This window comes from Parus major, chromosome 2 (genome assembly GCF_001522545.3).
Source record: "Parus major isolate Abel chromosome 2, Parus_major1.1, whole genome shotgun sequence".
In the NCBI taxonomy this organism is placed as follows: domain Eukaryota; kingdom Metazoa; phylum Chordata; class Aves; order Passeriformes; family Paridae; genus Parus; species Parus major.
The window spans coordinates 33,361,873-33,373,421 of record NC_031769.1 but is presented as its reverse complement, the minus strand read 5'-3'; the positions used below and the strand labels follow the sequence as shown (position 1 = coordinate 33,373,421).

At 40.8% G+C, this 11,549-nt stretch overlaps 1 long non-coding RNA gene across 2 annotated transcripts; it reads left to right on the top strand.

The window, feature by feature from the left end:
• Positions 1–4,374: 4,374 nt before the first annotated feature.
• On the top strand, positions 4,375–9,994 carry LOC107200996. 2 transcript variants are annotated; one of them, XR_001519930.2, is made up of 2 exons: positions 4,375–7,147; positions 8,169–9,994. It is a non-coding gene; the product is annotated as an uncharacterized LOC107200996 (long non-coding RNA). The 2 variants fall into 2 exon arrangements; XR_001519931.2 differs by having other exon boundaries at positions 8,164–9,994.
• Positions 9,995–11,549: the final 1,555 nt, after the last annotated feature.

The following is an 11,549-nucleotide window of genomic DNA, read 5'->3' as shown; positions in this document are numbered from 1 at the left end:
AATCACAAAACTGCAACCAAGAACATGAAAATATATGCATACACTTAAAGTTGTTCCAGCAAAGGAAACTCACTTTCATTGAAGTACTGTAAGTTGATCTAAGTGAGTTTTCTGATGTAATGAACTTTATCGCTTTGATCCCCATGAAGAATCCATCTGAGTCAGAGCCAGAAAAACATGTAAATCTGACACTACAATAGGAACATTTGTTTAAAATGAGTAACACATCTTGATAGGGGTTTTATGATAGCTAAAACAAACTTTATGCAATACAGTTTTGAAAGCTTGTTGAAAAATGAATGGATAAAACATGTTTCAGCTCAAGAGTCAGCTATACAGTCAGATTGCTTCTTTCACTTTGATTCAGTGTAATAAAAAGCTAAATCCTCTGAAGAGTCATTGTACCAAAGTGACTAGGTCTGTTATGGTGGAGCACATATTACTGTAATGAACCAGTTCCACACAGATAATTGTCATGGCAATGGAAACCAAAGCAGGGACACAGATGCGCGTTGTGTTCTGCTAGTCCTGCCAATGGTTATTTGAAGGTCTGAAATCAAACACAGGGATGAGTGTGTGTGCGTTAGGTTGCTGCACAGGGTTTTCTGGTTTCCTACCAGGGTTTATGCAAACAATTAAAAACATGCATTATCAAATAAAGTTTATGCTGCATCTTTCCATCTATGCTTTCTATGAATATACAAAAAAAGAAGGTGCTGGCAACTGCAGAGTTTGGTAGTGAAATCTGATAGTCAGGAATATGTTCAGAACATTTAGTTCAGAATATTTAAATGTCCATCAGCTTACCAAAGTTCTTTACAAAAATATAAAATTTAAAGCTTAATACTCTCATAATGGTCATCAGAACTCTCAAGGAGAGACATCTGCAGCCAGTGCCCCTGCAGACTGTCAGCTGATATATTATCAATTAGCCAGCAGACTGGCCAAACACATCTGTGCTATGTTTTGCCTGAAGATTGCTGAATCACGTTGCCTGGCACTCTAAAACACTGATGACTAAGTGTATTAGAAAGGGCAAGATGATGACCAAGCAAATATAGAGAAAAATTTGCTCCCTGTTATGAAAAAGACCTGTTTTCAAACCATTTTGAACACAGTTGTGTTTATAACCTTTTCTGTATGGCTCACATTGAACTTCCCATGCAGTGAGTACAAGTAGCCCTCGAGCCACACCACCAAATTGCTGCAGTATCACTTCTTCCATGGGAGCTATTTAGAGAAACCTATTTTGTTAATACATTTTAGGAGATGAAGAACCAAGATACTATGGTTTCTGGAATAATCTGTGTTGATAATTTCTGAAATAACTCAATGAACTGAGTTAGCTCCATAGCTCACTTTTAATAAAAGTATGAGACTTGAATGAAAATGATTGGAAGGAAAATGTAAAAACTTAAATTAGAAACACACATTTTTACAAGATGCTGTGAGGGAAATGTCAGAAACAAAAGTCTGAGTGATTTTTTTGGCTCAATGGTATATCAACCTCACTACATGCCATAATTTATGATTCCTTTTAGGGACTGTAACACTGGCATAGCAAGAAACATTAGCTGAGGTGAGTGGCTGGCTGACAAACCAATTTAAGATGATGATAAGCACAGCAATGAGGAGAGGATGTGCAGGGGTGAGATTTCCCCACATCTTAACTCCAGATTTGCTGACTGATGAATTCAGTGTAAACCTCTTGCTTTTGGATGAAATAAAGTATGAGCAGATGAGTAACAGAAGAGGGCAGTGAGGGAAGACAATAAAGAGACTAATCTTTCCCAGCTGAGCTGGGAGGGCTTTGTGGAAGGACTAATTTCAAGCCAAAAATATTATGAATAATAGAGATTATTTCTGTAAAGAGAACATTAGTTTCAAGTCTACAGGGAGGATTTCTAATAATAGCAACACAGAAAGAAATCTAACAGAAAGCATCCTAATTTTTTTTTTCAACCATAGGATCAAAACTATCAATGAGTATGAGCAAGAAGCTGATGAATTGTTATCTTCCATAATATGAATTTACTTCTTGATCCAAAGTGAAAACAAAACTCTGAAAAAATATGTTTTTCTCTCTCTCTTATATATGGAATAGAATCTGCTGGCTTTGGTGTTTGAGGAATTCAGGTTTTTCAAGTCCTTGATTTGCACCACAGCCACGGCCCTCTACAGAAAGCGGCACGTGGGGAGACATGGGAAGTCCCCCCATCCCACAGTGTGACTGTGGGAACATCACTTGGCACTGGTTTTTGCAGAACCTGTTTACTGCAGATGGTGCTGAGACGTTTTACTGGGCACTGCCTCTTGGAGTGTGCCTGCATATGTGCACACCTCGTGTGGGTCTCTTATACACATCTAGCTGCAGATGGTGCTGAGACGTTTTACTGGGCACTGCCTCTTGGAGTGTGCCTGCATATGTGCACACCTCGTGTGGGTGTGGGTGTGTGTGCACGTGTATGCGCCTGCTCTTGGGGATTTGCAGATGTAATCAAGCTGACCATGGATCCTGCCTCCTCCTTATATTACTTTTTTGACCTGACTGACAGTGGTGCCCTCCGTGATCTTGTCAAAGGCTTTCAGAGCACAAAGGTGAACATCTTGGGCCGCCACAACCAAAGAGACTGGGAACATTCCCCGCCACAGGATGTTACCCACCTGGTTCAGCTTGCTGCTGCTGGAAGTTGAAATGCCAATAGGTTTAGATGAGAGTTTCAAGGATCATATTCACAGACTTGAATGCTGGTGTTCTGCCAAGTCCCTTTAGGGGCTGTAATAGGATGCACAGCTCCTTTTGCTGTGCCCACGATGGCAGGCAGAGCAGGGCAGCAGCAAAAGGCCAGCAGTTGTCCATGCTCTGTAGTTCCAGCACACTCCCAAGCACAGGGATTGCTGTGCTGATTGCCCCTCTTCCAAACAACATACAGACACTCTTCAGGGGAGAGCGTGTGCCAGGGTCCATTCCCAGGCAATTTTAACTCAAACACCCAGAGTCTGGGGGGCGGGGAGGGGAAAGAAGAGACTGTGGTATGTAGAGTTGAGCCATGTTGTGCTGCCTGGCCTCAGGGCCAGAGCATGGTCCCTGGCTATTTTACTCACTAGACATTTCCTGTGTGTCTCAATTCTCTGTCTGTTCAAGAGCAAGAGAAGAACCTCCCCCCTTTACAAAAAATTAGTGCCTTTTTAATGTGCTACAGGAATAGGTGCTATTTTAAGTATTCACCAGAGATGAAGCCAATATTTTTTCAGTCTGCTGGGAGAGTGGATCCATGGTAAGAAATCTTTGTCCTGCAATCCAGATTCTGTCTGAGTTTCAATCTGCAGAGATCTGTAGTTGTTTAAGTTTCCTGTTCAAGTCTGGCCCACTCTTGATAGCGTTTGTGCAAAGCTGAAGCTTGAAATTGAACCGGACTGGAAGACGAGACGGGTTCAACTTCATTGCTGTGCCTGTTGGGTTGCTTCCTCTCTGGGCAATGTAAAAAAACTCAACTGTATTATTTTTCCTTTTCCATGGCCAGGGCCAAAGAATGCAGGAAAATTTGCCAAGAGTAGAAAAAAAGATTGAGTTCTGCTATAGCTTCAGGGGTCCAGGATACTTGCCTTTCTCATCAGAGAGAGAGCAACCAGACTGATATACTATTTTCCATCAATCAAGTCAGCAAAGCCAGGCAGAGCACTTCCTTTGACATCAATGCAGTGGTGACAGTTGTAGAGTTAATGCATTCCTTCTTAATGGAATACCATAAATCTAGGTTCAATGCTGCCAAAATAATGGCTGCAGTTCTCACTGCTGGAGTCAGCTCTCTCCCTGCATTCTCATGGGCCTGAAACAGTTTGGATATAGAACTAATAGTATTATTTACTGGTATTAATAAGAATTTCTAAGGCAGTTTACAAGGATGGTTTACCTTTTCAAAGGGATGCTATTGGCTCTTGTTTGAGCACACCTCTGTCTTTTAATAATGGCTTAATATTTCACAGCTTCAGAAGAATTATATTTTTTGTTTGAAACCACAGGACAAAATTAGAAAGGAACAATTTATGTTTTTTTCCAGGAAGATGTTTGGATTGTGTCAGAGACTCCCTAAAGTAAACACAGGTTCCTCAGGTCTAGTGTCTTATTTCTAAGGAAATATGTAAGACAGAATTCAAATGTGACAGTAGGGTATAGTGCTGATACAGGAGGAAAAAGTTCATTGATTAATTGGCTAGCTGAATTATATCTGGTTACCAATGAGGGAAAAAACCCACATATACCTGCTCAGGAAATAATCAGATCAGATTTAGAGATGCATTGAAGGTTCAGATGAAAGTCAGAAGACCTCTCTGCAATCTCAGAGAAGAGCTTTGCCGGTGGGGTGTGTAAGCAAGTGGCCTGCAGAAGGAGGAACAATGGATGCACAGTCTGCATCACAGGGAAAACCCCTGACACCTCAGGCAGCAGAGCAGCTCCCAGGCATTTCCCTCTCAGCATCTTGACCCTCTTTCTCCTCTCCCACAAGAATTTACTCAGCCCCCAAGGGGATGTTATTTTGGATTGTATAACTTGCTGGAGTTAAACAGCTTTATAGCACTATTCAGGCACAAGGCTTTACCTCTCACTTACAAGTTTATTTCACTCTGCAGGGATCATAAAGCAACTTTCAAATTACCAGCCAGTACTGCTGGGGCACAGAAGAAACCATTGTGGTGCAAAGTCCACTGAGCAGAGCATGTAAGTGTAGCAATGCTTTTAACCCCTCTCTGCATGGGAATCTGGAAACAGATGGTAAATGCCCAAAGGATGGGTGGTACTGAGGGGGAGGGGAGGAGGTGGACCATGAGCATTTTGGTTCAGGTAGTCTGTATCTTGGTTCAGTGCACTTCCAAAGCACAGACATGTGACCAGGGCTTCCTCAGAGGGCTCCTCCAGTGAGAGCAACAACATCCCTGCCTTCCTACCCACTGGAGGGGACCTCACCGACATAGAGGTAGTGATGAGAGCAATGCCCTAATGCTGCCCACTCTCTAAAGGAAATGAAAATTATTGCACATATTTAACAGCAGTCTATTAAATTTGGTGTTTGACTTAAGCATCCACAAGTAATCATACAAAATCTCAGCTTTGGTACTTCATGCAGACCTAGACACTCACTTACAAAGCAAATGTGCAGGATGCAAATGAAACATAAGCAGAAGGTAGCCTAGGGGGTCCGAGCCCCGAAGGCATATAACGCATTGATTCAATTTTTGGAAGGGATTTCTTGTTTATTAAACCAACCACTTGAAATTAATTGGAAAGCAAAGTCTTGATCTTGGCAGATTTAAATCATAAATATTCAACTTTCACTTATCTCCTAAACATAGCCAACAGTGAAGGTCGGACTTGGAGAGGGAAAACAGGACTTGCATGGTCTCAGTGGGTGGAAGCTGTTGGTGCTAGCTCAGCTCACAGGACACGAGTGGAGGAGGAGTGACGCTGGCTCCAATTGCAGACACTTTTGTCCAAGTGTGTGGAGGTTGGCCTTTGGTCCAGACCTATGAAGACATAACAGCAAAGAAGCAAGGCACACAAGGTTGCTCATGGTACTGTGCTGATGTGAGTGTTTGGCTTCTGGGCCAGACAGGCTTGCATCTGTCCAGCTCAGTGCATGGGCTCATGCAGACAGGCATGCACTAAATCTGATCCCAGGGCCATTCCCCGACAGAACCACAAAATAAACACATGCGCATTGACTGCTTTCTAGAGTATACCGGATGTTAATGAGCAGAATAATTTGTAGTGGCTTGACTACTGCCTTTTTTTTTTAGCTTGTGGCTAATGCATGAAGGCGTTTCTGATCATAACTATGCCAATAACCTATTGTCACGTCAGCTATTGCTAACAGCATTTACTCAAACAAAATATTGATGGAGCTCTTTTTTATTGCACAGAAAAAACCAAGTGGGCATGCTTTCAAGAATCACAGTCAGAGTACAGTATGTCTGCATTTAATTATGGGGTTGGAGCAATTAACACTTGGGCTCTGCTTTGTTCTGTATTCCATGGCTGGTTGTTGAGAAAATACAATTCTCAAAAGCTTGCCATTTAAAATGTATTTAGCCTATTTTTAGTTAGCGTGAAGGGGTTTACCTACAGTTGCTTAGGGCTATGAAGGTTGGGCTAAGACTCGGGAGACCCTGATTCAATCCAAAGTGCTCTTTGTGACAGTGGAAAAGTCTTAATTCGTGCTGATGTTGCACTGGCCTGCTGGAGAATTACTCCTTGCTGTAAGGCAGGGATTCCATTAGCTGTAAAGTGCTCAAAATCTGAGCTACTTAAAAAATATCAGTGTTTTCTCACGTTTTATTATTAATGTATGACACTAATAACAATTTTCATCAGGCATTCACTGATAACTAGAGACCCTTAAACCAAAACATTATACAATGTGCAACCTATATAGCTTTGTGCCTTTTTCATGAATTCTCTTAAACATCTAAGTCTGACCTAATTCAAAATTATATATCTCAAGTATGTATCTTAGATTAAAACATATGTTTCAGACCCACTGAAAAAGTTACAGTACTAAAGACCTCCTTTTTATTATTTCCCCTCACAACTTCACCTTGCAACACTTTCTTAATTGCAAAACAATTTTGGCTTGAACTTCTGTGTCTCAGTCTGCTGTACTGTGACCTAAAGAACAGTACATACACATGCAGAAATTAACTGGTCCCTTAGGAGTACTCTTGTGCTGGAGAGTGAAGGAGGAGAAGGCAGATTTGCAAATAGCTATATTTTCTTTCACCAACTTAATTGCTTCTGTTTGGAACTTTTAAAATCTCACCTTACCATGCAGTCATTTTCAAAGTGAGCACAGCATGACTGACCCCCAAAAAAATCTGTTTGCTTTTTTATTATAATTTTGGTTGTGATATTTTATTAGTGGAGGCTGCAACACCTCAGAGGAGTAACACTCGGCTGGTTGTGGCACTTCTGGCATTTCCTAGATTATACTCTGATTAACTCTGCTATATTAATAAAGACCTTTTAATATGCTTTTGTGAGAGTAATTTCCTAGGGATTTCAGGAAAGCATATGGAAAAACAAACTGCATCACATGGCATCACACTGACACTTCTGCGAGTCATCAGAGTTGGACCTTTGGATCTCTAGCGTGTGAGTTAAACAACTAACCAATAATAATTTTAAGCCATCGTCATTCTTGAAGATTAGTACTAGAAATATTTACCAGTTTTCATAGTTATTTGCTGACAGACGAACAGTGAAACTCAGGTTGGGGTTTTCAGTCATAATTTATGGCTCTGAAAGTATCCTCCCATTCTAGTGGGAGTCTTTGCTAGACTACTGGGAATGGATGCCTTTCATGGAAAATTGTCCATTTTAACAGCCCTCCAGTATTATTTTGCTTTCTATAATCCTTGATATTTCAGTTCAAAATAAAGTTTAAATGATTATTCTGGTGGTACAAAACAGGTTAGTATAGTAAAAAGGGACTCGGGGTTTTTTCAGCCATGCTCACAGCATTTCTTATCCAGCAGAGTGCATAAACTGCACACAGATTCCCTCATGCACACAACCCTTTGCACAATCCTTTGATCTTGGACAGGAATCTTCAGACACCCTTTGGAATGGGAGACACTCTTGTAGTCTGTTACAGTTGTGGGTATATTTTTGGTTTGGAGTAAACAATTTAGTTAGAGGATGTTTTCTTGTTCTTAAAATGACATGAAGTCCTCAGGAGATGAAAGTACATCATTGTAGCTTTTTACTTGTGGGAATATTAGCCATTAATAATTGTCTGGAATAAAATAAAAATGGAAATACTGAGAACATGATGCATAGTAAACAATCACAGATCTATAAGACATGTATTACTCATGAACACAGGATCAAACAGCTTCTTTTCCTGCCTTTTACAATGTGTTCCTGACATAAAATTAACTGTATTTATTGCACTAGTATCTCACTTGATGTTGATTCCCCACCTCTGTCTGTAATTTCTTCTGTTGAAGTTCAAGGACTGATCAGGGCACTTTGTCCTGTAACATCTTGCCAGTCTTTGAGAATCTCTGGGGGTCTAACTCTCCAGAAATGCCTACTCTTGTCCATGCCCATCTTCCAGCTGATAATGTGTTTTTGTCTAGCTCTCTGAAACAGACTTTTTCTCCCAGCACAGGAGGCATGACACCCTGATCACATTACGGATTACAGCATCAGGAACCAGAGTTTTCAAATTTTCACCTGATCCTTTTCGTCGGCTCTCCAGAGCTTCCATGCACCAGAGCATGACCACAGCTGACTCCTCTTGGACCCAAAAGGGAGAGAGCTAAAAGGCAGCAGAGAAACAAACCTCTGTTGCCTTCTCTGATTACAGCTGCAGAATGATTTTGAGAAATTGCTATTGAGAAATACATCAACATATTGTTGATGCCTTTGGCTTAGTGAGTGATGATCTAATTTCTGTTCAATTGACCAGCAGCCAATTCACATTTGGATCAAAGATTGAAACACGGCTTGTTTCTTATTAGGGTGAGCTGGTCATTACAGTGAATCATAACAACCCTTAGTAAGGGATTAATCCTGCAAAATGATGAACACTTTGAAGGAGGGCAGGTGCTCAGTGTACCACCAACCTTGTTCTTCATGTTACCAAGTCACACCATTTCTATGAATCTGACCTGCCAAATTATTCATGAAGCCCTATTCTGTAAATACAGACATTCATACAGACAAATATGTTGTACTGTTCGCCAAGGAAGGAAAAATTGATTATACTCTATGCTCCTCATTCACACCTGCATTATGGAAGACTTAGGTCAATCTAAACCAAATCTAAACTAAAACTGTGGGAAATGGTCTTTCAATGATTTGTCTATTTTACTCTGATTTCTGTCACAGATCACCAGAATAAACCAAATGCACTGGGCAGTCATAAATAGATCTATCCTACTTTTGTCTAAAAATAAAAAGCTGCTTTAACTTAATCAGTAGTAGCAGTTGCATGGCACAAATGAGAAGATTACTGGAATTAGTTTAGATAATAAAAATGCTCTGTGTCCCTCATTAAAAGTCTTAACAAGAGTAACTAAAATTGAAAGGAACAGTTGAAAGATCAGGGTCAACATCTGTTTAATTTTTAGCTATTTTAATTCTAGTTCATGATTATTTTAGAAGCTATACGAAAGAGTCAAAGGAGAAAGAGCAATGGGAAGAAGACAGAGTTCTTCAGGGGACAATTCATCAGTTGATTCAACATATGGTGTATGAGAAAACAGCAAATAGAACAGAGTTCTCTTAGTCATAAGCTAATAATAAAGCCTCTAGCCACTGTCCAGGGTAGGGTCAGGCCTTCAGCACTTTGAATTTCTGACTGGTGACACGTTGCAAGAAATCCAGCGCACATGAACAACACATGCTGTCTCTGGTGAAAGCAGCACTGACAGGAGCCACTCACAGTATGCCAAAAGTTCCCATTTTGTCACTCAGTGTCCCCAGGCTCACTGCACCTTAGTTCAGCATGTAGCTAAGGGGCTTCCATGTTAAAGAATAGCTGAGGAAGGCCCTTGTGCCATCAACAGAGGCATAGATGGGGAACCTTTCAGAGGATCAGTCATATTTCTTGCAGACTAAGAACAGCTTGCTTTCTTTACCCCATAATCAGTCCAAGGTCATTTGGCTTCATCAGTGCACGGTAAAAAAGCTTTAAGAGACATCAAATGACCTCTTCCTTATGGCCAGACCAAAAAGAAGAAAGTAAACACTTCTGCCTTCTCCTTAGTTTAATTTCTGCCTTAGATGTTGCCTGGGGCCTGAGATCTCTGAATTCAAAGATGAAAAAATGAAGCACACTGAAAAGGATGAGTTCCTTCTTTTTTTTTCTCTCTGAGGACTCCTCAGGCTTTTATTCACTACGTAAAGTAGAGCAATCCAGCTACCCTTTCTGCATTACAAACTTTGCTAATAAAACCCAAAATCAGACAATAAAAGCACACTTTCTCCTGATGCTCTGTTTTCTCATTCTTTCCCTCTCCCTGGCCCCACCTGTACTAACACAGTCACACTTTCAGTAGCCCTTACTGGCAGCAATGCAAGCTTTCAGTTTTTATTAAGAAGGCTAAATCAGGAGTTTATAATAGTCCTTTTATACTTTTAATGTTGCCCATTTTACTGCTGCTTTAACATTCATTGCCCAGACCTGGCTTGTATTCCATGTTCCCAGATCTGAACAACAGAACACCCCTATTAATTTAACCATGTCCTTTCTATTCCTACATTTCTTAAGTAGCACAGCTGTGATTTTGTCTTAATTTCCCTAAGGTCCTTAAACATCTTTCACATCCATACCTGTAGTCACTGCCAAGGTAGAAAGTCAAAGGGGAGTCTGCAGTCCCCTGTGCCTTTGAGAAATCTGCAGTCATAAACTGATTTGCATTGTCAGCTGGGAAAACATGTCCTGTAGAAAAGTTGAATAGCTATTGGGTGCACATAACGCTTTGACAAGCCCAAAAAAATGCTCACCCAATTACACTGGTGCTGGAAGGAGGGCCATGGCTTTGCGTACTTAACTCCCACCAAAGAACTGGGTTTGACTGTTTTCCTTCCTGATTTTGGTATCTGATTTCAAACTGCAGGCTGTTCAAGACCAGCCTTCTTTCATGCACCCATCTCTCAGGTTGGATACCATTCAGCAGCCTGGTAAAGATGTCAGAGACAGGGAGATGGGGAGGAAGAACAACAGAAAATCTTGCTCATGTCAGCTGCCTGCACTTTGGTGATGGTCTCTAAGGTCTCTCTCTTTATGCAGTTGATTATGAAGCCACATTTCAAAAAGTATTTAAGGCCTCTAAAACCAGAAGTGGCTGGGATGTTTTCCAGAGCTAGCTTGCTGCTGAACTGTAACCAGTAATACAGCTAGTGGATGTACCAACACCCAGGCTTCGACTCAAACAGGAATTCAGGCCAAAAGTGATATTCAGAAAGCCTCTGTTCAGACACTGTTCCCTGAGGTGCCTAAATCTGCACTGGGGCTGCCACAGCTCTTTGTTGAATTTAACTCTAGCTGTCTAACTGTTCACTGATATTCACAGCCTCAGATAACTTGCCTGTCTGGACTAAAATGACTGAACCAAATATTGATCGAGTTTGAGATGCATGCCACTCCTTAGGCACACTGTTGCTTAGGGCAGGTCAAAGATTCATCATGCTCTTTGTAAAGTTAGAAACCTCAGAGAGAAAGACATTTGCACAGCACTGCTCCTGAATAGACATTGTTCTTGCTCTACACACCGATGTACCTCTTCACCCTCAACATACTAATGAAAAAAATAGTGTGATAGAGCGTGACCTCCCTGCAAGCAAAAACCAAGCACCATCTTCTACCTAAATGACAATACATTAAGATCATTATCGTATTTAATATAGTCAAATTTATCATTAATCAGTAAAACCAGCAGCAGTATTATGTTCTTCCTTAAGTGACAGATTTATCAATAGAATAAAAAAGCCTTTCTATTGAGACATGGTGACATAAAAACAGGCACCTTAATGGAATATCAAA